Source organism: Mercurialis annua, linkage group LG3, assembly GCF_937616625.2.
Source record: "Mercurialis annua linkage group LG3, ddMerAnnu1.2, whole genome shotgun sequence".
Taxonomy (NCBI): Eukaryota; Viridiplantae; Streptophyta; class Magnoliopsida; order Malpighiales; family Euphorbiaceae; genus Mercurialis; species Mercurialis annua.
This window is the reverse complement of record NC_065572.1, coordinates 11,118,260-11,141,203: the sequence shown is the minus strand read 5'-3', so window position 1 is coordinate 11,141,203 and position 22,944 is coordinate 11,118,260. Positions and strand designations below refer to the sequence as shown.

The window sequence follows — 22,944 nt, the reverse complement described above, 5'->3', positions numbered from 1 at the left end:
ACAACGCCAGCCAAGAAAGTAGTGAAGTCGAACGCTTGCATATTTGGTGCCTGCTGCACATTCGGTGCCTGAACACCTGCTGCACCGCGTCCTCTAGCTCCACCTCTACCAGCACCAGCTCCTCTGCCTCTACCAGCACCTCTACCTCTGCCAGCACCTCCACCTCGACCACGTCCAGCATTTGCCTGAACTGGTGGTGCGTTCTGATCGACTTCCATGGAAATCGCATCATCAGCCACAGCTTCTTGCTCTGCCGCAGCACGAGCACGAGTACGAATAACGTTGTCCATATCCTAAGATTGAACAACAACAACAACTTAAATAACAAATATTTCATACCCAAGTATGAACAAAACAAGCAACATATAGGATTTTCCAAGAAATCAACAACAATAAAATGTTCACCCAAGTGAAATAGCATTAACAATTAAAAACATCAAATCAACAAATAATGACTGACTCGACGCAATCCTATTGGCATAGGCAGAATGTTTTAAAATCAAAAGATGACGTTTTTAAAGACATGACAGAATCCTATATCCGCAGTAGTTCCTAAGACACAACCAAACTTAACAGAGTAAACACATAGCAAGCAATGGCCTTGGTTTGAAACCAAAGCTCTGATACCAAGTTTGTCACGACCCATTTTTGAATCGCGACCGGCGCTAGGGTATGGGTAATGTAGTACCGAAACCCGTAGCTAGCCTCCCATATAAAGCATAAACACATAAACCTGCAGAAAACCAATGCTCGGGGGCAACCGAGACTTCAGCCTAAACTAGCAGTTATAATAATCAACAATTAATATAACATGCTTATTCAATTCTGATTCTAAAATAGATTTATCATAAACCGATATAAATAATAAAACATGCCAAAGCAATATAACCAGTCGAACCAATCCGACAAAATAAATAATAATAACAAGGACGTCTAGTTACTACTGCGGTCTAAGAATAAAACAGTTTTACAATTTTATTAAAATAGAAGGAACCTCCGAGGAAAAGTAAATGCGGAGATCACCCGACTCTCTCAGATAATAACCCTGGGGAAAATTGGGAAAACAACGGGGTCAGATATACTGAGATGAGTTCATACCACTATCTACATTTATTAAGTGGAAAACCTTTAAAACGTTTAAAACATTTAATAACGATATTACGGATAATAGTTGGAACCCTAATCCACAATTCTAAATAATAATCATAATCCAATAGGTCTGGTCCCGAGAGCTGAGCTACACCGAGTTACCACTGACCACACTTATACCAGAGTCCCGAGAGCTGAGCTACACCGAGTTACTCTACCTGGTCCCGAGAGCTATGCTCACACCGAGTTACCACATTTCCACAAATACCTTACCCAGATCAATACCGGTGCGCACGCAGTCCTAATGATGCCCATTAGGTAGCACGTTCCAACTAAGAGCCATAATATAAAAACAGTTCGAAATATACGTACAGTATATATATTTAATATTAAAATAACAATTTACTTAATAAAGCGGTAAATAGTAAATATAAACTCACTGCTTGCTAATCCGCGTGAAATACCGGCAAGCAACTAACTCTGGTTCGCCTCTGAAGCACGAACAGTAGACGAGTCTAGACAAATAAAATAATTATTAAAATCAGACCCTAACTCTAGAGAGTACTAGACACCACACAAGACTAGCACAAATAATCACGTAGTAATTAATCAATCCAAAATAACACAAATATATCCAAAAGGTAATAAAGCCCAAATAATAAAAGTCTATTGAGTTCTCGCTTAAAATCCAACATGTAAATATTATTTAATAACTTTAAATAATAAATAATTTCCAAATAGTGGGTTAGCCGAGTTATCATAAACTACCAAGCTAACCTCACTTGTCGAGTGACCCAAGTCTAACCCGACTCAAAACAATTATCAAATATAAACCCGAGTTTATATTTATAAAACAATTTAACAAAATAATAATCCATTTTAAAAGCGGAACTCAATAACTTCAATATCAAGTAACCCAAGTTACGAACCAAAACTTAGTTGTATAAGTCAAATAAAAATTCAGGGACCAAATTGTATTTTAACCAAGTAGGGACTAAATGGTACTTTTGCCAATTAGGGGCTAAACTGTAATTTAGCCAAAATGATATTCAAAATCAATTTAATTACTTTTGTTTATAATTAAAACAAAGTATAAGGTTATTAACCCAAAACTCACTTAAATAAGTTATAAAGCTCGTTTAGGGACTAATTTGTAATTTAGCCAAATTGATATATGAAATCGAATATAATTACCCGAGTAATTATATTAACTTAAATTATAAATTGCTATCGTTCACAATATTAAATTTTAATCAAATCGAAATTTTAGTTATTATCAAACGATCGGTAAAGTTCTAGCTTAAGGGATTTATTTGATTAATTGAAAACAATTTAGTGACTAACATAACCCTTTGGCCAAAAGCAAAACAAGTCATCCAATCACCAAGAGACATGTCATCATCCCCTACCTTACAACACCAATTACACGCACAATTCAAGAACAAAACCGAAAACCTGCAACTTTCAAATCAACTTCCCAATCCTATAACAACCTAACTAAACAATATATAATCAATAACAACATATGCATCACTCCATTTAACTACCACAACCTTAACAATTTCAAAACAAAGAATCAACAGTGGCATATGAAACTTATGGCATAAACCGATCCAAAGTGACGAAGAAACAAACTTACCGTTTGAAAAAATGCAACGACCAAGACTTGAGGAATGAATCGGCTGGATTTGGACAAAAGAACAAAGCCTAACATAACAAGAGTTCAAGACCAAACATAGATTAGGATTGACAGAATCAACATCAACCAAGAACAGTTCATAACATTTTAAAACGGTAAACCGTACGGCGATTGAAACGAGATCAACGGCGTACCGTTCAGCGAAACTGAGGTAGGGAAACGTAGGTACGTGAGTCTAGATCGTCTGGAATCAAACGGTTCAGATTTCGATCTAGAAACGAGAGAGAACGAACCAAATTACGCAATGACGTTCAAAAGCAAAAATCTGGAAATCCAAGAAATCAGAAACTTACCGGACAGCGATCTTTGGCAGATGATAACGGCTTCGATACACAGCGAAATGACAAGCGGAAAACGGCTAGGGTTTCAGTGATGAGTGGTGAATATTTTCTGTTTAGAAGTCGAGCTGATATAACGAGTGGAAACGGGCCGAAAACGAGATCGAACAGGGCCACACGGAAGGGTCCAAGACCTGCTGCCATTCACGAACGGGAATGGCCTTTTCTGGCCTGTTCCCGTTCGAGAATGGGCCTGTTCCCGAACGGGAACAGGCCAGAAAAAGGATTCCCGTTCGGGAATTCCAATTCCCGAACGGGAATGAATAACTTCATTTTTTTTTTTAATTATTTTAAACCGAACCAAAATGAATCGAACCACAAAAATTTACGAAACTTCAAATACCCCTCAAAACACATCCGGAACCACGTCGGAAATTACAAAAATAAATTTAAAATTTTACGGGATATTACATTCTCCCCAACTAATTAAAAATTCGTCCTCGAATTTAACACGACAAGTAAATCACATCAGAACAACACGTAACACAAGTAAAACTACAAAAGTCACAGAAAATCAAGATATCGTACCTCACGGAAATAGAAAAGGATAGCGATTCCGCATATCCAACTCGGTCTCCCAAGTACACTCCTCTACAGAATGATTGCGCCAGAGAACTTTGACCATCGGAATCTCCTTGTTCCGCAATTTACGCACCTGCGTATCAACAATCTCAACTGGCTGTTCCTCATAGGACAGCTCCTGGTCAATCTCAACGCTCTGGGGCACAATCACGTGCGAAGGATCAGAAATACACTTTCTCAACATAGAAACGTGAAACACAGGATGTACTAACGACATGTCTGGCGGTAGAACCAGACGATAAGCCACAGCTCCAATCCGCTCCGAAATCTCATAAGGACCAATATACCTCGGTGCCAACTTTCCCTTGACACCAAAACGAACCACGCCTTTCATAGGCGAAACCCGAAGAAATACGAAATCACCAACCTGGAACTCAATGTCTTTCCTCTTCGGATCAGCGTAACTCTTATGCCGACTAAAAGCAGTCTCTAATCTCCGCTTAATCAACGGTACCTTCTCTGAGGTAATCTGAATGATCTCGGCACCTGAGAGTTTACGCTCTCCAACCTCCTCCCAACAGATAGGAGATCTACACTTGCGCCCGTACAAAGCCTCATACGGCGCCATCTCGATACTCGCATGATAACTGTTGTTATAGGAAAACTCAATCAACGGCAAATGAGTATCCCAGCTACCCTGAAAATCGAGAACACACATCCTGAGCATATCCTCCAACGTCTGAATAGTCCTCTCAGACTGACCGTCAGTCTGAGGATGAAAAGCTGTACTGAAATCCAACCGAGAACCCAAGGATTCCTGTAACGCCTTCCAAAACCTCGAAGTAAACACAGAACCTCTGTCTGAAACAATAGAAACCGGTACACCATGCAAACTGACAATCCTGTCGATGTACAACTGAGCCAACCTCGAAGCAGTATACGAAACCTTAATCGGAAGGAAATGAGCTGACTTGGTCATACGGTCAACTATCACCCAGATAGAGTCGTATCCCTGTCGAGTACGTGGTAAACCAACCACAAAATCCATAGCAATCCGCTCCCACTTCCACTCTGGAATAGGTAGTGGCTGCAGATAGCCAAAAGGTCTCTGATGCTCCAGCTTCACCTGCTGGCACGTCAGACACTTAGAAACATACTCAGCGACATCCTTCTTCATCCCGCTCCACCAGTAGGTACCCTTAAGATCATGGTACATCTTAGTAGAACCCGGATGAACACTATAAGCAGACTTGTGCGCTTCTTCCAGAATCTGGTCCCTCAAACCATCTATGGACTGTTAGTTAGTTATATAGACTATTATTGAATTTATGGACTGTTAGTTATTTATGTACTGTGAATTGGTTTTGCAGGGCTTGTTAGATTCAGTAGCTGATTTGCTACCTAGAGCAGAACATAGGTGTTGTGCAAGACACCTATATGCTAACTGGAGGAAAAAGAATGGAAGGAGGGAAGATTTGCAAAAGCTTTGGTGGAAGTGTGCCAAGTCCTCCAACATGCCTGATTTCAACAAAAACATGGAGGCAATGAGACAGCTCACACAAAAGGGATTTGATGACATGCTAATCACTCACCCTAGACACTGGTGCAGAGCTTACTTCACAACTGAGGTAAAATGTGACATTGTTGATAACAATTTAATAGAGGCTTTTAATGGTAAAATTATTGAAGCTAGAACAAAGAATGTTATTGCCATGTTAGAAGACATAAGATCTTTAGTTATGAATAGGTTGCATACCAATAGAGATCTGGCAACTAAATGGATTGGTGATTTTGGGAATAGGATAAGAAAAAAGCTGCATGAGAGCAAATTACAGAGTGGTAATTGTGAAGTTTTATATAATGGGGGTGATGGCTTTGAAATAGGGCACCTTGGAGATAGCTATGCATTTAATTTGAAAAACAGGACTTGCCCTTGTAGACAGTTTGATTTAACAGGTATACCCTGTCCTCATGCGGTTTGTGCCATTGCATACCTAGATGGTAATCCAGAAGATTACATCTCCCATTGGTTTAGGAAAGAAACATACTTACAGGCATATATGTATCTAATGCAACCAATGAATGGGAGAAAATTTTGGAAAAAAACTCCATATGACCCACCTCAGCCCCCTCCATTCAAAAAGATGCCTGGCAGGCCTGCAAAAAATAGAAGAAAAGAAGATGGAGAAGCATCTAGTGGTTATAAATTATCCAGAAAGGGCAGAGTCATGACTTGTCAAGTCTGTTTTCAGAAGGGCCATAACAGGAAAAAGTGCCCTCAAGCTCCATCAAGTGATACTAATTTGAATAGGGATCAACAGCACACTAGGGAGCATCAACAACAAACTGGGGATCAACCTTCTAGAATTTCAAAACTGCCAGTAAGTTATTTAATGCATATATTTGTATACAATTTTTTTTGACTTGCTGTGATTCATTGATATGCCAATATTTGTTTTCAGTTTGTGAGAGCAACACATGGGGCACAAAGCAGTAAACAGAGTGAAACCTCACACTCAAATAGTGGTGTCACCAATCCAGTACTCTCTCCTAGAAGGTATACTGAAAATGTTAGGACATTTGTGAGAAAGAATCCAGTTGTGCAAAAGACTCCAACTTACATTCCAGGAATACATACACAACCTGTTAGAGGATATGGTGTATACAATGACTTTGAAACAAACACTTTTGTGACAAATGTAAGTTGACTTGCTGTTATTTATATGCATTAACTATCTTAGTGGTTGTAAGTTATGGTTGTAAGAAATGGTTCTGTTTTGTCTTGTTATTTGCAGCCAAAAACTACAAGTCAAAGGGTTGTTTACAGAGAAGGTTTAAGAAGGGTTGGAAATGAACCTGAACCAAAGTTCATGACTGATAGAACAGTGGGTTACAAGAGATGGGGCAAACAATGTGCAACTGCATCAGAGCCACAGAAAAGAGCAAAAACCAGAGCCAAAAAGAAGAACAAAAAGAGTACAGAAGCTGAGTCTTCAGTGCCAATTATCCCTACCCAAGAGTCCATTAGGTCTAAACCAGCTCCAGAGACATTGCCAGGATAGTCTACATCATGATTTTGTATTTTGTCTAGCTTAGGTTGTTCCTAAGTTTTTTGGTTACCTTAAGTAGCGATTGAACTCAAGTCAATCTGGTTTATGTAATCTATTTTGTCCTACTGATACAATTGAAGTCAATCTGGCTACTAAGAGTTTTTGCCTGTGTTGTTAGTGATTAGCAGCAACACATGAATGTTACATTTTGTAGTAGACATATTACTACTTAAAATTGTGAAATTACAATTGAATCAAAAGTTATTCTTCAAGTTTTTTCTTTTGTTTATAATTAAGAGTTTATTTCAATTGTTTTGCTTAGTTTATGGGTTAAGAGTTTTGAAGTTACAATTGAATTTGAGGTTGTTCAATTACAGTTTTACTAGTATCAAACATACAAATACAGGCTGTAATATACTTTCATTCAGGCATTTCATCAAACACCTTCACTGCAACAATATACCCAACTTATTTCAGGTATTTAATTCAGCCATTGATCTAGTTTAGTTCGGGCATTTAATCAAACACATTTACTACATCAAATTCAACTCAAAATATATTTGCAACATCTTCATTAAAAGCAGTAAAGACATTCATTTCATTAACCCAAAAATCTACAAAGTGCTTTCCATTTTACAAATCTCAAAAACTACCAAACAATACAGATTTTACATCAAATTACAACAATCAATTCACTTAAAGATGAGAATTACAATTGAAAATATTGCCCACGCCCATAAGAATTTCTCTCTTTTCCAGCTTCTTGCAAGTTCAGCTTCTAAACTTCCAATCTTTCTTAATAACCCAGGTATAATTCGATTAGCTCTTTCGCACATGTCGTCATCGTTCCATCTAAAATAGCTGCAATCTCCCATCTCGCATGTCATAAACTTTCGTCCCGGATTTCGTTCTGTCCATGAAGTTCGTTGTATGCTTCTCCTGTCACAATAACAAAAATCCATTCTTTTTGAACTCATTGATGTGAAAGAAAGAGTAGAAGTAAAAGAAATCAGAAATTTTAGAGGAAGAAGAAGAACAAGTCCTCTGTTCTTAAGTTAAAAAATATTACCGTTATAAGGGCTCTTTAGTCTTTTTAAAATTCTCCAATCCCTAAATTCCATGTCATATACATTTTAATTAATATTTGCCTATGTGTAACTTCATTAATCCACATAACATGCGTTTTTAAGGGCTACCGGATCGAAACCGGAAATAACAACCAACTTGTAAGTTTTTAACAAGTTCACTTACTCGGTCGTTATAAATTTTTGTTCAAACACCGAAATGTAATTTTTAAAAAAGTTGAGACACCAAAAGTATATTAAACCCAATTCTTTATTAGTTTTGCAAATTGTAATGCTTTTTTCAGCACTATTTTCATGCATTTCGAATGCTCCAACATCTTAATCAATATTTCATGCATTTCGGTGAGTAATGTTCTTAAATCCTATCCCAACTCTAACACCTTAATCCTAAACTCAAAGCACTCTAATTCTCCTAATCCTACACACCATACCTTGTCGTTCTCGGCTGCTGCGTTTTGGGCATTCTTCTTCTGCTGATATATTTCTGTTTTACATAACATAAAAGTGATTCAACAGAAAATAAACTATATAGGAGAACGGCAAGTGACAGGGCATGAAACCTCAGCTGAGATAAGAATCCTGTGCAAAGGTAATGAAATCGTTTTGTTAAGATATAATATATTAGAGATGTGAAACAAAGTTAGTTTTTCCTTCGAACATGGAACGGAAAGCGTCGAACAAAGTTCTCAAGCCAAAAACACTTAAAGAATCTTATTCTGAGGACAATATGTAGCAGTGATTCAAATGCCTAGTAGTGATTCTAAATTTCAGCAAGAATATTATAGAAATGATATTACGGATAAAGTGACCCGATTTGCCAGGAATTTATGGCGAAATTGCCTGGAATTGCGGCAAAAATGCTCAAAATCGCAGCAGTAGGCTACAATAATTCTAAGTCAGCCTATGATGTTGTTTCACTAATTATTATAAATCCTAACACTATATTATAACTTCAAAACTCCAATACTGTGAACCTCTAATAACTTTTCTAATAACAACAATTGTAAGGATTTTTTTTTTCTCAAAGAAAAAAAACTCTGTATAAAAATCCTTGAACCTAATTAAAGATCCTTCTCAACCTCCCTAGCTTAACTTAATCTGAAAATCCTAATAACATAATTATCAAACCTTGTAATATTTAATCCTAAAATTTTAGCCTAACCTCTCCATAATCCTAACTGAAATCCTACCAATGCTCTAACATAATCCTAAAACCCTATTCTAAAATTAAAACTCCAATACTATATTTGCTAATATATTCGAATACATTACATTTCCGTTGCTGCATACCAGATCTGCAAGTTCCAGAAGTTTGAAAGGTTGCAGATGTTCGACGACACAGTTAAATTTGTTGAGAATCAGGTCTAAACTGTGGGTTCTCTAATGTGAAGAAATTCAGATGGTAAAGGAAACTTGGGATGATGGTTGATGACAAACAATTTTTCGGATAAATGTTTGCCTAGCACTTCTTCATTCTGCCATCCCTCAAATGAAAATCTAACAATTTGAAATAAGGCAGAAAAAGAATCTAGGTGCATTCAGGTAATCTAACAATTCATTTGTGAACAGAATTTGCATCTTGCAAGCCATAATAAGCTTGTTTGCGTTTTCATATGTTGATTTAGGTCCTTACTTTTTCGATTTCGGCGAATTTACTTCACAAGGAATTCATGCATGAAGTGCATCTCGCATATGAATTTGATATTAAAATGAAACGAACATGTTGAGAAATTATAAACAATTTCTTCTTCCTCATGTAGAAAATAGTAGTTTAACATTATTTTCAACTATTGTTTCACAGCAATATTGTAGTTCATAGAAAAATTTTATTCAAAAATTAAGAAAAAATATGTGCAAAAACGTCTCTACCTCTCCACCAACAGCAAGCAAATAATTGTCACTGCTAACTGCTGTCCAACGTCCCCTAACTGAGTCCTTTATATGACTCCTTTTTATTCCTAATTTGTGCACTTCATCTTCCTCGACTTCATTCCGCTCGTAAAACCTTGACAAAAATAACATAAGGCAGTACCAGATTAATAATTCTTAAATAAGCAGGCTCATAACACATACAACTCCAGCTTAATCCATCAAAAAGTAAAACAAACAAACTCAGAGATTTATGCTCCTTTGTTTAAAGATTCCACATTAGTATTCAATCTATGAACAAATGAAAATAATAAAGAATTTGTTGGTCAGAAGACGGAAGTTACAACTCAGGGTCTATTGAAGTGACAGGGCATGATTTCTTACAAGAATCCTGTGCAACTGAGGAAGTACAAAGTAATGAAATTGGCGAACAACGTTGGTTTTTCTTTCGAACATGGAATGGAAAGCGTCGAACAAGTTGACAAGGAAAAACTTAAAGTATTTTATAAGTGCAGATGAATGCCATTTTGTTCTGCAAAGTAAAGGAAAATACAAGTCTTACAAGAAGACGAAGATTCAGCATGAAAAGCTAGCACTATCGCCTAGATTCATATTCCGGTGACAAAGCGTCTACCAAGAATCTAAGAGATCCCCTCCTCGGCTACCATTGCTCTTTCAAAAACAAGAAAAAATAAATAAAAAGAATTTGACAAACAATCCAAACCAGCAAGAAATCAACGCAATAAAGCTACTCAATTTCCAGGATTCTTAACAAAAGTTCTCAAATTTCCAAGAATCTTCAAAAACTTTATGTATACCAGCAAAAAATCAACGCAATAAAGCTACTCAATTTCCATTAATCTTCAAAAAAAATTGCTTAAATTTTCAAGAATCTTCAAAAACTTTATAAAAACAACATAGTCCTTTTTTTAAGATAAATAGTCATATTTATTATGTATGATATAGTATAACTTAACATTAAAATTAATTTCAAACATAATAAATTTTTCAACTATAAAAGTTAATCTAATTTCAATTCTAATGCTAACCAGAAATCAAAGCTAACCTTGTTCTCTGCTGCTACAGTTTAGGGCCTCCTCCTTCTCGAACGGCTTGTTTTCCCCTCAAATGGCGTCCCCTGTTTTAACATATTTTCATCAGTTAAATTGAATCATTTCAATTTCTTTAACACAAAAAGTAATTCGATAAACAATACACGGTTAAATTGGTGGGTTTTAATTTTCATGGTAAACAAACAGAAATCAAGAAGAAAAGGAACTCAAGAACTTTAGATTCAAGAAAATCAAAGACTGGGTTAAAAGAAAATCAAGAAAATTATACTTTACATAATTTGAGAACCCATCAAACCCATAACCCACAAATAATCAATAAAAAAGGGCAAAGAAAGAACGAAAGAAAGAAAGAAAGAAATTGTAATCAGAGAGATGAATAAGGAGAATTAGAACGACACTGTTCTCTTTTTATAGCTGAGGAGCCGACTTACAACGGTCGACTTTCAACGGTCGAATTTCTAAATGCTAAGCGGATAAAAGTCTTTATAGCCGTTGAAATGTTACCGTTTGATATGTTACCGTTGATACTAAATATTATTATGTCACGTGCTTCTTTTTCCTTTTTCTAACAGGTTTGAAACGCTGTCGTTGCAATTACAGCAATTTTATGTAGTAAAAAGGACGTATTGTCCAATATATTATTTTCATTACCAATATAACATCACAGTTTATTCTTTTTGTCACTAAAATTTATTAAATTAACTTAAAATAAAACACGTTTACTTATGCAAGAGGGGCTTCTCAAATAGCCCCTCTAGCTCACATCCTTCCTCGGCTACCTCATTGGACACCACTACTGTCAGGTAAGATCGAATTAATTTTATTATTGTTTTTAATTTCAATCAGGTATTCTATTATGGTGATTGCTGCTCTGGATGAACTCGGCATTTCAATTTTTGCTTTCCTACAAAATCAAGGTAATATTTATAGCACATTAGCCGCTACCAACTGTAAGTAATTTCTTCATTTTTTTATTATTTTATGTTTATTATTCATTATTGCTACCGTTCGTTTAACAAATTATCCATATATTGGTATTAAATTTGTTAAATGAATGTGTAATTGGATGGCTCAAATAGTAGTCGCGAAGTCCACTTTTAGTTCTTTTATTTCAAGAGGGTTTCATCATCTTTATGAGATGACCTTTCTTATTATATATTTATATATTGTTATCTTTGGCAAAAAAAAACTTAAAATAAAAATTATATACACTTAAAAATAGTTACTACATAAATTGAAAATTAAGAGTGAACCAGTTAAATTAGTTAATATGGTTTAATTTTGTCTAAATTTTATGAAAATTCTTATTTTTGATTTTGGTTCGGTTTTAGAGCTTATACACCGAACTGAACTAAAAAACCGAACTGTCATACACGTCATTTTGAATTTCTTTATATGTATAATTATATAAATTAAAATATTAAATTTTTATTCATTAGCATTTTTATAAAAAATTAATTATAAATCATCACTAATAACTATTTTATTTAGTTAGGAAATTGTTTGTAAATTTAAATTTAATGTTTGTGGATTGAAATTTTGCGCTATTTTTTGTTTTTTTTTTATGAAAGGGATAACCGGTCAAACCGAACCGAAGTAACCATATACCCATCTAGTGAAATTTTGTTTTTATTTTTACAGATGTGATTTGTTTCTGTTTTGATCATTTAAAAATCAGACAGAACCGTGCTCACCCATAATCATCAGTATCGAATCACTTCCTTTAGAATTATTTTATTTGTTGCAATGTCATTTACACAAAAAATTTAACATTATCATAAAAATGTAACTTTATATAAATAAATAAAAAAATTAAATTAATGATAAATAACATTCTAATGTAAATTAATTTCAAAGTTTATATTTTATAATAAAAAAAAAAACAAAACCAAAGATAAACAATGCTCTAATACAAAATAGTTTTATTTTTTTGTTCATGAACAACGTTGTAATATAAATTGTTTTAAAAGATTTTAATATAAAGAAAAATAAAAAAAAATATTTTATATAATTAATATATTATCTGAAAAAATAAATAATGTCATGAAAATGTAATTTTATATTAAAATAACACAAAATAAATGAAAAATGAATCAAAGATAAATAATATTCCCCTGGTCCCAAATTAAAAGGCACTATTTCAAATTTATTTATCCCGAGTTATATGTATTAGATATTTAATTTATTAAATAATAGTCTAATATATCCTCATTAATTATAAAAATATCTTAAAAATACAATAAAAATTACAAAAATACAAAATTATCACTATATTAAAGACTAATACACTAAAAAACTACTCACCTTTAGTATATTTTTTCAATAGCACCATGATATTGTAATTTCTTTAATTGCACCCTATTTCGTATTTCAACGTTTCAATAGCACCATGAAGAATCAAATTAAACTCTTTTTATTTGGATAAAGTTTAAAATAAATCCTTCATATTTTTCAAAAGTTCCAAATATCATATGATGTAAATTATACATACAAACCATCTTCTCCACAAAATAAAAAATATTAATTAATTAAATTAATTGTCTCCGGCACCGCTTCCCTTCAGGCATGCCGCCGCTTTCCGTCACCACCCGCTACTAGAGACGAGATCCTCATCTTCCATGGAAGACCACTGCTGGTCTTCCTTGCGGAAGACGAGCTTGTCGACACTCCGGGCCAAATCCAACCTATTCCGGCGTGCTTTTTACGCTCTGAACACTAAACGACACTCCAAACAATCCAATTTTGTTATTGGAACGTCGAATCAATTCGAATTCAATACAATAACCATTTAAAAATTAAATATAATCTAAATTAGAAATAACCGAATTTAAACTAACGGCTATTACCTCATATAATAGCGGATTATCAAAGAAATCGGAGTCGGAATCGAGAAACGAATCGAACCGCGATGAAACCGTAGTTTCCTTCTTTGTTGGGTAAAGAAGAAATGATATATTATCATTTCTTTGAATTGAAATGATATCTATACACTTTAATGATTAAAAGTGTCATTTAATATTAGTTCAATCATGCACTTTAACGCTGATTCTAATTAGTCGTCTGTAATTTAAACGAAGACTAATTTTAAATTTCGCAAAATTTTACCAAAAAATCCAGTATATCAGAAAACGAATAAAAGTATAATTTTTATTTGCATCCAACCTATATTTTATTTTTAATAAATCTTTAAAGATTTATTGGGTTCAAATCAGTCTCGCTTGATATGAAAACTACGTTCAAATTTCATAAAAATTTGATGATAGCTTCTTAATTAATCACTTTAAATAGTTAAATTTGATTTTTATTCTTCGATAAATAAATTAAGTTCTTTCGAATATTTTTTTAATATTCGAACTTCAAAATATTATTTTTAATATTTTGATTATCCAAATTTAACCTCGTGAAATATTCTATTTACTTAAAATTACAGGGCGTTACAAACACTATCTTTAAAGAAAAATAAATTACAAGATAAAATTTCCAACTCAAAAAATTGAAAAAATCACAAATTAAGACTAGAAGGTCGCGTTCAACCACACCAAAAATAATCCACTAGATGGTTTTTCCCTCTAAAAAAACCATCTCTTCTTAAAAGATATGTTTCTTCAACCTTTAAATAAAAAAGAGGTCCAAAAAAGAATTTTATTAAAAAGACAAACTAAATAAACTTTATGAATAGAAGAATTGGTTTTCCGGCCAAAAATTACTCCTTAAACTTGAGTTTTTAGAAAGAAGGGGGAGAGTTGTAAAGCGAGAAGGAGTAGTTTTGATACACTAATTATTAACTCATGCTAAATTATGGATTTTAAAATAAATTATAATTTATGGAAATTGTATTACGAACAATTATTTTCTCGAAAATTTGTTTATTTCGACTAAATTTTCCTTATTATTTTCATTTCACCTTTCTAATAAAAGTTTTAATTTAAAATATTAAAATATTTTTCAAATAAAAATATTTATAAAAAATAATTTTCTTCGGGACTTTATTCTATTTATGACTTTACTTTTGATAAGATTTCTTAAATATGACTTCAAATATTTTTATCTCGTATATATTTATGAAAACACTATCCTGATATTTATATTCACATTTTAAATTGCAAATACCAAAAATGTAGTATATATGAAAATATTAAAATATTTTCTCGTGATTTTAATTTACTCTATCTCAAGTTTTCTTAATATTTTTTAAAAATTCTCTTAATCCCCCTTACCTGTCTATATTTTCTAATAAAATATTTTCAAATAAAAATTAATACCTCAACATCTTTAATCAATCAGTTAATTTTTGCCAACAGTCTCTGAACTTTCGTCTCTCTCCCCCAATCGTCCCTGAACTTTGATTCGTACCTGACCGTCCCCAAACTTTGACTTCCTATCCTAAAGGTCTCTAACGTCATTTTTATGGTAACTCCGTCCAATATGTTGACCTAGAAACGTGTGCTTAGGTGGTGAAAATTAAAAATGATGAGATGACGGTTATGTGGAGAAATAAAAAAAAGATACCTAGTCACGTTTCAAGATCAGCATAGGATAAAGTTACTATAAAAATGACGTTAGGGACCTTTGAGATATGAAATTAAAGTTCAGAGACGGTTGAAGTATGGATTAAAATTTAGGACGGTTGAGGTAAAAATTAAAGTTTAGGGGCAGTTGGAGGAGAGAAACGAAAGTTCAGAAATGGTTGGTAAAAATTACCCCTAATCACTCCCATTAGGTATTTATTTTTTATTTTTAATTATTTTTAATCTCTCGAGTGCCAAAATTATTATTTATGGCCAAAATTTATTTTTATAATTTACGGAGTATTACATTTTAGTCAATTAGATTTTTCTATAATCTAGCGCAATTAGAGTTAAATAAAGAATAAATTAAACCCGCAATGTCTGAACTTTTCATCATCTTCTATTTTAGTGTATGAATTTTTATTTCTTTTCAAATAAGTGTTTCAACATTTTTTAAATTTATCAAGTGACTGTTCTTGTCCACTTTCAACTTTGTAAAAAAATTGAAATTATTAATAGGATTAATTCCATATTAAATTGTCATCTTCGCATCTTTTTTTCATTTTTATGGAGATATTTAAAAGTTATCATATAAAACCACCACTTTTTAAAAAAAAAAATTTACTCTATCACTATTTTAAATTTGACAAATTTCATATGAAAGTCCGTGAAAGATTTAAAAAATATGAAGATCGTGATAAAATTGAAAAATAACTTAAATGTAATAACTTAATATGTAATTAACTCTTACAACAATTTTCTGCTACGTCATTTCTATTAGTCTAGTAAGAAAAAATTCGCCGAATTTTAAAACGATAACATATTTGAGTTATTTTTCTAAAAGTGGTGGTTTTATATCACAACTTTTAAAAATCATAATAAAAATAAAATAGAAAAGTGTAAAAGTGCTGATTTAAAATTGAATTAACGCTTACTAATATGATTTGTTGTTTAAAATACTATGGTATGTGAATTTAAATATTTCACGATTTTAAAATTGTACCAATTTTATTTATCATTTATTTGACATGTGCAAAATATATTCACAGCTTTTTCAGAGCATGATTTAAACCTTTAAATAACAATGTAAATCATCCGAAAATAATGACCTTTTGATACTTGAAAGAAAGTTGTCGATATATTTAGTTTATTTCGAATAAATAATAGATCAAAGTAGCACATTTTAAAATCGAGGTAAACAAACCATAATTGTAGTGGCGGACCTAGGCACGTAACTTTGAAGGGGCCAAGTTATGACTAAGTCAATACTCGTGTTGTTTTATTTTAGAATTTTTATTTTATTCTATACAAAAATTACGAACGCATTTATTATAGTGTCTTTTTAACTTTATCCTTATTAATGGTAGTGAAATTTTTCATAGAATTTATTTTAATTTAGAAAAGAAGGATAAAAAATGAATTCAATGTAAATTTATTCTAAAAATAAAAAAATAATTCTTTTTTAAAAAATGGAACGTAGAGAGTATGTCCTATAAAATAATCTAAAAATTAAAAATATTATATTGTGCTATTATTGTATATAGATAAAATACAAATTTCATATTTAAATTTGGATAGACTTATTAATTATTAAATCAGTAAATGTATATAAATAGAAAAAAATCTTAAATTTAAAAATTAAAAGTGCACTACTAAAATGTTTACTTTTAGCGACGGATTTTTCCGTCGCTAAAAGCATGAAATCCGTCGGCAAAATCCTCGTCGCTAAATTTTTGGCGACGGACCAAAAAATTTGGCGACGGATTTTTCAGAAATTGCCGACGGATTTTAGCGACGGATTTAAATCCGTCGCTAATTACCGACGGATTTTAGCGACGGATTTAAATCCGTCACTAATTACCAAAAAATAAAAAAAAAATCGTAAAATAAATTATTATTATTTAATCGGTCACACACCCGTCACACTCCGTCAACCTCCGTTCCCCACCCGTCCCCCGTCGCCCTCGGTTACCCATCCGTTGCCTCCATCACCCACTCACAATTTTTACAAACTTCCCAGTAGGTCACCCATGCTTCCCACTGCTCCCACTCATTGCTCTTTAACTTTGAAATTCTCCCGCGCGTATCTCCACCTGAACCAGCTCAGCTTCTTGTTATATATATATGTATATTTATATTTAAATGTAACTAAAAATGACAAATACTTCCTCCCACATTTTAATATAATTATTTTTTATAATTAATAGTTATTTTAAATAATTATTAATGAGTAAATAAATAACAATATTTTTAATATATATATTTATGTTATATTTAAATAATATTATATATAATTAGAAAAATAATAATTATTTTTTCTTTAATAATTATTTTTCTAAATAATTTTTTGACAAAAAATTTATTTAATTTAATAATTTTTTACGATTTTTTTATTTTTTGGTAATTAGTGACGGATTTAAATCCGTCGCTAAAATCCGTCGGTAATTAGCGACGGATTTAAATCCGTCGCTAAAATCCGTCGCTAAAAACAGATTTTGCGACGGATTTGAAATCCGTCGCTAAATACATCAAAAATTATTGGTGGGAGTGTTCCCGCCAATTTAAATGACAATTTTGCGACGGATTTTAAATCCGTCGCTAAATCCGTCGGTAAAAAAAAATTAGCGACGGATTTTGAATCCGTCGCTAAAATCCGTCGGTAAAACACAGTTTTTTAGTAGTGGTGGAGCAAATATATAGCAATAGTGAAACTTATTATGTATACTAATGGTGGTTCAATAGTGAAACAGTTTACAAAGATTTAAACCAGTTTTAAACAGATTTTAAAAACAGTTTCAAACATTTCATAAAAAAGTTAAATCAATTATAAAAACAATTTAAAACAGTTTATAAAGGTTTCAAACAAACAATTTAAAACGGTTTCTAAAAACAGTTTCAAACGGTTTACAATAGTTTCAAACGTATGAACAAATTTATTCACAAAAGTTAAAAATTAATACATAAAAAATAGAAAGAGGAGGAAGAAGAAGAGAATAAGAGGATATGATGGTGGCAATGTAATCTTCCGTTGCTCCAGATTTTTTAAGACGAACACGATTAATATTTTCATCGTTGATTTTTTAATTGTTTCAGATCTTTAATTGTTTGTGTTATAAATCGAATATCTTAAATAAGTTATAGAAATTTAAATAGAATTTTGTAAGTAATTTTATGAAAGAAAATAAAAAAAAATTGCAGAGAAAAGAAGAAAAGAACGAAGAAGACGAAAGAGGAAGAAGAGAAAAGAGAAAACAAAGAAAAAAAAGAAGAGAGAAAATGAGGTGTGGATGGGATTACTTTACTAATTGAGAATACAACTAAAAATAATAAAAAATCAAATTTTTAAAATTGAGGTATTGAAAATAAATAAGTTTAAAAAGGGAATATTTTGTGCAATTCCTCTTTTTTTATTGACACCGATTATACATATATCATAAAAATTTATGAATAAAAATTATATTAAATAGCCGCAAAAAGTAAATAAAGCATACATTCCACTCCTTAAGAGTTTATGCCATTTAAACTACAACTCTCAAAAACAAAATTAGTATTCCAAAGAAACTAACGGATTAATGGTGTTGTCCAAAGAGAGTAAGTATTTTAAAAGTACCAACTATAATTAATGATCTCCAATGATCTAAATTTTCATTTATTAAGTATAAAATAATTAAAATACATATCAATTATGGATTATTAAACAAAAAAATATTTTCATGTTCATATTGGTTCTTTTAACAATAAATTGTATACACTCACAAAGAAATAAATCAATACTAACATTTTTTTCATAAAACATCGGTTTTTTTTTCTGTTGTGTATATATCTTAGTGAATCTTGATCCATAGTTTTGCATTTAGTCCATATGATGTGAAAGTACCAAATTATTCTTTTATTGAAACGGTGGCATCTAATTAGGTATCTTACATGATCGAGTAAGAGACCTAATTATATGAAAGGAGAGTTACATGATCGATTTGTTACGAATTTTCTTGGAGATGAAATGACATCAAATCATCCAAGAATGGATACGAAATAACCTAACAAAACATTGAAAGAAGATCCACAAAACACAACAATCGTATCAAAAATAGAAGATTTTATTAGTTCTTGAAGTGAAAACTTGAAAATCTGATAGAAGAATAAACTCATTAATTTGTGCATGGGCAGCATCATATGAACAATCTTGAAATAGTTTCTAAGAGTAACAACTGCATGCATAAATACAAACACAGCAAACCCTAGCTCTTGAAAATCTATAACTCAATAGATCGTTGAAGATAAATCCATAGATCTACTTGAATAAGAGATTCAAGATCTATTGACCTATAGGCCTGATCAATCAAATCAACCAAAAAACCAAGCTTAATACTGAAACATACACATACAAACCATGGCTGCTGCTTATAAATTAATATCAGCTTCGTAAGAAAAACCCAAAGAAAACTCAAAAATCCATAATAAGATACAAGATCTAAAGCTTAAAAAGGCAAGAAAAAGGGTGATCGGACCAAGATGCTTGATTCCCCAAAGTAGAAAGGAAAGATTTTACTTTCAAGTAAACTTTCACCAAAAACCATGAGATTTTGCTATATATTTTGTTATTTTTTTATTTAGTCCTTAAACAGCCGGAAGTTAGGAGGTCTTATGCACTATCCATAAGATCAATTAAAAAAATGGTAAAATATAGAAAACATTACACGAGATTCCCAAAATTTCAAGGGTTTTTTTAACAAATACCCTAAATGTGTCAAAATAATCTAAATTTTACTAGAGTAAAAAGGAAAGTTGAAAAATACAATTACCAACTTTTAAATTGCACAAATAACTTGTTTAATTAAAAAAATATGGTCAACTATTATTAAGGAAACCAACTGTTATAAAAATCAAAAAATCCTACAAAACTCAAACTTACATATATGGAAAAGATTTCCAAAAATCTTTAACAATCATTCATAACAATAACAATTTATTTAAATGTAATTTCCATATATAACGGCAAATACATGATTATTCAAATACATTATTCTTCAAAAAACAATAACAATTTATTTAACCCACCTGTAATTATTTTTTCAACAAAAAACGATTTGATTTTTTTTTTGAAATTATAAAATTTTACTAATAGTTAACTAATGGTTAACTAATATGAAAATTAACAATTTTTTTATTTTATAAATGCAGGAATGACAACATTGAAGGTTCTGGTTTGTTATAACGGAGTATGGAAGGAAAATCTTTATGTGGACACTGAGTTTACATTCAGTTAACTAATAATATACTACTACTCATTAAAAAATATCAATTTGTTTTTAATAACTTAACATTTGGTTGAAAAATAAAGTTAGCATGAAGTTAACATGCAGTTAACTGATAAGATATTATTCTGTAATATTCTCATGTTATCTATAAATTTACTACTTTAAAGGTTTCTTTATGTGGACATTGGATTTACTTTCAGTAAACTAATAGTATGTTGCTACTCATTAAAAAACATCAATTTGTTTCTAATAACTTAACATTTGGTTAAAGAATAAAGTTAACATGAAGTTAACATGAAGTTAACTAGTAGGATATTATTAGTTAACTTAAAATTTATTTATAGTACGCATTTAGTGCATACAATTTACAAACAACACATTAAACCTAAAAAAGTTGACTAACTTGTAATCAAAATATAATATATGTTTGACAATAACAAATGTTTCATAACAAAATAAAGAAAAAAAAGACTAGCCTAAAATCGGTGACACAATTACAACTGTTTTCATTTAATATACTAGTATGCTAGTATGCTTCATTATTCTGTAAAAGAAAAACACAAGTTAATTGTCAGTTTACACATAGTTAACCATTGGTTAACTACATCTAATAAAAAATGAGGGAGACTTGTATCTCTGTTGGAGCTGCTTATTCAGAGATGAACGACGCTAGAGAAGAGATGATATGGCGCCGTTGATTCAGAACGTACGGTGGTTGTTGATGAACGACAGCGAGAAAGAGACGTGACAACCTGTTGCTTAAAGGACGACGCCGGTGGTCCGAAGAAGATGACGACGAGTTGCTTTTGAAGAGGATGCGACGACGAGCTGTAAAGAAGAACAACTTGTGCTAAGGAAAAAAATCATAGTAAAAACTATGCGAAAATAAAATAGAAATCGGATAAATTTGATAGAGATAAAAAAAACTAAGAAAATAATGAGAGAAAAAAGAAAGATACGTCTGATTTAGGGTTTAGTACTTAGTGGGTTTTCATATTTTAAATGATAGTTTAAATGGAAAGATTTGCATGATAGCGATTAATGGCAAGAATCTTGTTGAAATCTTTCAAATTGATGGAAAAAATCTTGCCGATATCTTTCAAATTGAATTGGCTGAGATATATTAGGTTTTATATCTAAATGAGAGGATTATGGAAGGTTACCATTTTGGGTAGTTGTATTTTGCTAATTTAAAAAGTATCTTTATGCAAAGTAAAATCATTATATTCAAATTAGAAAATTGGTAATAGTATAATTTAAAATGAATTTTTGCTCCAGTAAAATTCAAAATAAAATGGCCTAAGCCAGTAACCAGGATAATTTTCTCAAATTTCAATTGTTTATGTTAGTGACTCAGCTTTTTATTTTGGGTTTAATATACTTTTGGTGTCTCAACTTTTTTAAAAATTACATTTCGGTGTTTGAACAAAAATTTATAACGACTGAGTAAGTGAACTTGTTAAAAACTTACAAGTTGGTTGTTATTTCCGGTTTCGATCCGGTAGCCCTTAAAAACGCAGGTCATGTGGATTAATGAAGTTACACATAGGCAAATATTAATTAAAATGTATATGACATGGATTTTAGGGATTGGGGAATTTTAAAAGGACTAAAGAGCCCTTATAACGGTAATATTTTTTAACTTAAGAACAGAGGACTTGTTCTTCTTCTTCCTCTAAAATTTCTGATTTCTTTTACTTCTACTCTTTCTTTCACATCAATGAATTCAAAAAGAATGGATTTTTGTTATTGTGACAAGAGAAGCATACAACGAACTTCATGGACAGAACGAAATCCGGGACGAAAGTTTATGACATGCGAGATGGGAGATTGCAGCTATTTTAGATGGAACGATGACGACATGTGCGAAAGAGCTAATCGAATTATACCTGGGTTATTAAGAAAGATTGGAAGTTTAGAAGCTGAACTTGCAAGAAGCTGGAAAAGGGAGAAATTCTTATAGGCGTGGGCAATATTTTCAATTGTAATTCTCATCTTTAAGTGAATTCATTGTTGTAATTTGATGTAGAATCTGTATTGTTGTTTGGTAGTTTTTGAGGTTTGTAAAATGGAAAGCACTTTGTAGATTTTTGGGTTGATGAAATGAATGTGTTTACTGCTTTTAATGAAGATGTTGCAAATATATTTTGAGTTGAATTTGATGTAGTAAATGTGTTTGATTTAATGCCTGAACTAAACTAGATCAATGCCTGAATTAAATACCTGAAATAAGTTAGGTATATTGTTGCAGTGAAGGTGTTTGATGAAATGCCTGAATGAAAGTATATTACAGCCTCTATTTGTATGTTTGATACTAGTAAAACTGTAATTTAACAATCTCAAATTCAATTGTAACTTCAAAACTCTTAACCCATAAACTAAGCAAAACAATTGAAATAAACTCTTAATTATAAACAAAAGAAAAAACTTGAAGAACAACTTTTGATTCAATT

At 31.7% G+C, this 22,944-nt stretch overlaps 1 long non-coding RNA gene across 5 annotated transcripts; it reads right to left on the bottom strand.

The window, feature by feature from the left end:
- Nucleotides 1-7,268: 7,268 nt before the first annotated feature.
- On the bottom strand, nucleotides 7,269-11,110 carry LOC126673955 (uncharacterized). 5 transcript variants are annotated; one of them, XR_008790321.1, is made up of 5 exons: nucleotides 10,719-11,110; nucleotides 9,653-9,788; nucleotides 8,215-8,362; nucleotides 7,768-7,808; nucleotides 7,269-7,637 (listed from the first exon to the last, which is right to left on the bottom strand). It is a non-coding gene; the product is annotated as an uncharacterized LOC126673955 (long non-coding RNA). The 5 variants fall into 5 exon arrangements; XR_007639403.2 differs by lacking the exon at nucleotides 7,768-7,808 and having other exon boundaries at nucleotides 8,215-8,267; nucleotides 8,344-8,362; nucleotides 10,719-11,105; XR_007639402.2 differs by having other exon boundaries at nucleotides 8,215-8,267; nucleotides 10,719-11,105.
- Between the last annotated feature and the right edge of the window lie 11,834 nt (nucleotides 11,111-22,944).